Genomic DNA, 5,507 nt, shown 5'->3' with positions numbered 1-5,507 from the left:
GAAAAGATGCTACAAAAAAAGGAAAACTACAGGCCTTTCTCCCTAATGAATACAGATTCAAAAATTCTCAATGAAATACTTGCAAACTGAATGTAAAGACACATTTAAAAAATCATACACCATGACCAAGTGGGGTTCATTCCAGACATGCAAGCATGGTTCAACATAAGGAAATCAATCAAATTATTACAAGACATTAACAAATCAAAAGAGAAAAACCAAATGATCATCTCAATAGATGCTGAAAAAGCATTTGATGAAATCCCACTTCCCTTTTGATAAAACACTTCAAAAGGTAGGAATTGAAGGAAACTTCCTCAATATGATAAAGAGCATATATGAAAAACCCACAGCCAGCATAGTACTCAATTGTGAGAGACTGAAAACCTTCCCTCTAAGATCAGGAACAAGACAAGGATGCCTGCTCTCACCACTGTTATTCAACATTGTACAGCCAAGTGGTAGCCAGGGCAATCTGGCAAGACAAATTGGGAAGGAAGAAATAAAACTGTCATTGTTTGCAGATGATATGACCTTATATCTGGAAAACCCTGAGAAACTGATGATACAGCTACTAGATCTAATAAACAAATTTAGCAAAGTAGCATGGATACAGGATTAATGCACATAAGTCAGTATAATGTTTCTATATGCTAGAAATGAAAAAATTGAAGAGACACTCAAGAAAAAGATACCATTTTCAATAGCAACTAAAAAAATCAAATACCTAGGAATAAAATTCACAAAAGAGGTAAAAGACCTCTACAAAGAAAACTACATAACTCTACTAAAAGGAATAGTAGCGGACCTTAAAAGATGGAAAAAATATTCCATGTTCATGGATAGGAAGGCTAAATGTCATTAAGATGTCAATTCAACCCAAACTCATCTAAAGATTCAATACAATCCCAATCAAAATTACAACAACCTACATTGCAGACTTGGAAAAGCTAGTTATTAAATTTATTTGGAAATGGAAGATGCCTTGAATTGCTAAAGGCACTCTAAAAAAGAAAAACGATGTTGGAGGACTTACACTCCCTGACTTTGAAGCTTATTATAAAGCCACAGTTGTCAAAACAGCATGGTACTGACACAAAGATAGACATATAGATAAATGGAATCAAATTGAGAATTTGGAGATAGACCTCCAGATCTATGGCCGACTCATCCTTGATAAGGCCCCCAAAGTCACTGAACTGGGTCATAATGGTCTTTTCAACAAATGGGGCTGGGAGAGTTGGATATCCATATCCAAAAGAATGAAAGAGGACCCCTCCCTCACACCCTACACAAAAATTAACTCAAGATGGATGAAAGATCTCAATATAAAAGAAAGTACCATAAAACTCCTAGAAGATAATGTAGGAAAACATCTTCGAGACCTTGTATTAGGCAGACACTTGCAAGACTTTACACCCAAACCACAGGCAACAAAAGAAAAAATAGGTAAATGGGAACTCCTCAAGCTTAGAAGTTTCTGCACCTCAAAGGAATTTCTCAAAAAGATAAAGAGGCAGCGAACTCAATGGGAAAAAAATTTTGAAAACCATGTATCTGACAAAAGACTGATATCTTGCATATATAAAGAAATCCTACAACTCAATGACAATAGTACAGACAGCCCAATTATAAAATGGGCAAAAGATATGAAAAGACAGTTCTCTGAAGAGGAAATACAAATGGCCAAGAAACACATAAAAAAATGTTCAGCTTCACTAGCTATTAGAGAGATGCAAATTAAGACCACAATGAGATACCATCTAACACCGGTTAGAATGGCTGCCATTAAACAAACAGGAAGCTACAAATGCTGGAGGGGTTGTGGAGAAATTGGGACTGTTATTCATTGTTGGTGGGACTGTATAATGGTTCAGCCACTCTGGAAGTCAGTCTGGCCGTTCCTTAGAAAACTAGATATAGAGTTACCCTTCAATCCAGCGATTGCACATCTCGGTATATACCTGGAAGATCGGAAAGCAGTGACACAAACAGATATCTGCACTCCAATGTTCATAGCAGCATTATTCACAATTGCCAAGAGATGGAAACAACCCAAATGTCCTTCAACAGATGAGTGGATAAATAAAATGTGGTATATACACACGATGGAATACTACACGGCAGTAAGAAAGAACGATCTCGTGAAACATATGACAACATGGATGAACCTTGAAGACATAATGCTGAGCGAAATAAGCCAGGCACAAAAAGAGAAATATTATATGCTACCACTAATGTGAACTTTGAAAAATGTAAAACAAATGGTTTATAATGTAGAATGTAGAGGAACTATCAATAGAGAGCAATTAAGGAAGGGGGAACAATAATCCAAGAAGAACAGATAAGCAATCATGGGTAAATTTAACGTTCTGGGAATGCCCAGGAATGACTATGGTCTGTTAATTTCTGATGGATATAATAGGAACAAGTTTACAGAAATGTTGCTATATTAGGTAACTTTCTTGGGGTAGAATAGGAACATGTTGAAAGTAAAGTAGTTATCTTAGGTTAGTTGTCTTTTTCTTACTCCCTTGTTATGGTCTCTTTGAAATGTTCTTTTATTGTATTTTTTTAATTATTTTTTTATTTTTTTTATTTTTCATACAGTTGATTTTAAAAAAAAAAGTTAAAAAAAAAAAACAAGGGAAAAAATATGTAGAGCCCCCTTCAGGAGCCTGTGGAGAATGCAGGGGTATTGGCCTACCCCACCTCGATAGTTGCTAACATGACCACAGACATAGGGGACTGGTGGTTGGATGGGTTAAGCCCTCTACCACAGGATTTACCCTTGGGAAGACTGTTGCTGCAAAGGAGAGGCTAGGCCTCCCTATAATTTTGCCTAAGAGCCTCCTCCCGAATGCCTCTTTGTTGCTCAGATGTGGCCCTCTCTCTCTAGCTAAGCCAACTTGAAAGGTGAAATCACTGCCCTCCCCCCTACGTGGGATCAGACAACCATGGGAGTGAATCTCCCTGGCAACGTGGAATATGACTCCTGGGGAGGAATGTAGACTCAGCATCCTGGGTTGGAGAACATCTTCTTGACCAAAAGGGGGATGTGAAAGGAAATGAAATAAACTTCAGTGGCAGAGAGATTCCAAAAAGAGCTGAGAGGTCACTCTGGTGGGCACTCTTACGCACAATTTAGACAACACTTTTTGATTCTAATGAATTGGAATAGCTAGCAGTAAATACCTGAAACTACCAAACTAAAACCCAGAACCCTTGAATCTTGAAGATGATTGTACAAAAATGTAGCTTATGAGGGGTGACAATACGATTGGGAAAGCAATGTGGACCACATTACCTTTTGTCTAGTTTATAGATAGACGAGTAGAAAAATGGGGGTAGAAGAAAAAGGGCACCAGGTTTTCTTTTTTGCTTTAATTGTTCTTTTTCTCTTTAATTTTTATTCTTATTGTTCTTGTGTATGTGGTGGTAAAAATGTCAAAGATTAATTTTGGTGATGAATACACAACTATATAATGTTACTGTAAACAATTCAATGTACTCTGTTTTGTATGACTGCATGGTATGTGACTATATCTCAATAAAATGAATAAAAAAATCTAGGAATATGTGTAGAATCTGAGATTGCATTAGTAATAGGAGAATATGTAGCTGCAGCAAGGGAGTTTAGCAGTTGTTAGTTTGTCATTTGGTTTTATCAATATAATTGGGAAAGTTTTGCCATGGGCAGTGCAAACTTTTCAGTAATTAAGCATCTTTCAAAGAATGTACTTGGGCAGTATTATAATGGAAGTTTTAGGTGAACTGAAGCTAAAGTGGTTCAAAAAAACTAAATTAACCATGAATGATTGAGAATCAATACAGTGAATTAAGCAAATTTTGGGTAAGTTGATTTTGTGACTATCATTTATAGATACACTTTATATATTTAATATTGAAAGACTTCTTTTTGGTGATGTTTTATTCCTATTTTGAAAACAGATTATGTGATAGACAATGAGAAATCTCACAGTTGTGTCTAAATTTATCCTCATAGATTTTATACTGATTAAAATATGTACATTTTGCACCCAGTACTCTCTCAGTTATTTACTTGTGTGCCCTGATAGGGAATGTCCTCATTATCATGATCAGAACTGTGGAACAGCATCTCCACAGACTCGTGTATTTTTTCTTGAAGAATTTATCCTTCTTGGACGTCTTCCTCTTTTCATTTACAATCCCCAAAACCATTGACAACCCTGACCCACAACAATCCATCTCATTCCTTGTATGTGTTGCCCAAGTCTTTCTGGTGATGTTTTCAGAAACTGCAGAGTTGTTCCTCTTCATGGTGATGTCCCTTGACTGCTATGCTGCCAGCTGCCATCCTCTGCACTATGAAGTCATCATGAACACAGGCATGTGCGTGCAGATGGCATCTGTGTCTTGGCTGAGTTGGGTTCTGACTGCCATGAATATCACAGCTAGTACCTTCTCCTTCTCCTTCTGTCAGTCCAGTGTGGTCCATCAGTTCTCCCAATTATTAGCTATTTCTTGTACAGAAAATTTAATAAGAAAGTCTTTGCCCACTGCCTTTGATGTGGTGTTGAATTTCTGCTGCTTTATTTTCATCATTGGTTCCTACTTCTACATCTTCTCCACTCTCAGGAAGATTCCATCCACAGAAGGCCAGTCAAAAGCCTACTCCACTTGCCTTCCACACCTGGTGGTGGTTGTATTATTTCTCTCCATCGGCTTCATTGCTTATCCTAAGACAAATTCAGGTTGTCCTTCTATTTCTGACCTTGTAATTGTACACTATGGTACCCCCAACCATGAATACCATCATATACAGTCTAAGAAACAAGACAATGGGAACATCTCTGGGTATATTTATTGAGGCAAAGTTCATCAAAAGATAAAAGAAATGCCTTCTTTTATATTAATAGCAAATATAATCTACAAATGTACACCTGTCTTGTCTTCCTTTTTTCCTCCAACAGACAAGTAAAATATTTTAAAAAGAACTTTCTCCTTCATTATTCATTGGACAAAATTTTTTAACTTTTCTATAATTATATAAGCTTCTGGAATCCCTATAATTATTAATCCAATTGCCAATCCCTTTCTTAAGTGACATTCAGAAGCTGGATTCTATCTTTTTTACATGATGTAAGGGAAAATGATTGCTTAGAAATCATTACTTCACAATATCAACTGTAACCCAAAACAAAAGATAACAAACAACAAAAACTACTCCAAACCTCTATTCTCTTATGAGCTCAACAATTCCTGTTATTAAAGTCCTATAGAATACTCTACCCTAATGTCTCTTCACTGCATTCTGTTGCTTATTTTTACAACACTATGGGGATGATTTGGTTCAAAAGTAAATACAGTGATCTCACCTAACATATTATACTTATGATAAGGTATCATGTTTCCTATATTGCCATTTAGGGTTTTGAGCCAAAGAAGAAATGGAAAATGTTCATTAGATGAAATTTGCTGAAGAAAATTATGAGATTCCCAAGGAACCAGAGAAACTATAATTC

General features: G+C 36.3%; 1 pseudogene; it reads left to right on the top strand.

Annotated features, from left to right (window-relative positions):
- Positions 1–3,966: 3,966 nt before the first annotated feature.
- On the top strand, positions 3,967–4,874 carry LOC119511612 (annotated as a pseudogene).
- The last annotated feature ends 633 nt before the right edge of the window (positions 4,875–5,507 follow it).

This window comes from Choloepus didactylus, chromosome 16 (genome assembly GCF_015220235.1).
Source record: "Choloepus didactylus isolate mChoDid1 chromosome 16, mChoDid1.pri, whole genome shotgun sequence".
Classification (NCBI taxonomy): Eukaryota; Metazoa; Chordata; class Mammalia; order Pilosa; family Megalonychidae; genus Choloepus; species Choloepus didactylus.
Note: the sequence above shows the minus strand (reverse complement) of the source record. Positions and strands in the feature narration are given on the sequence as shown.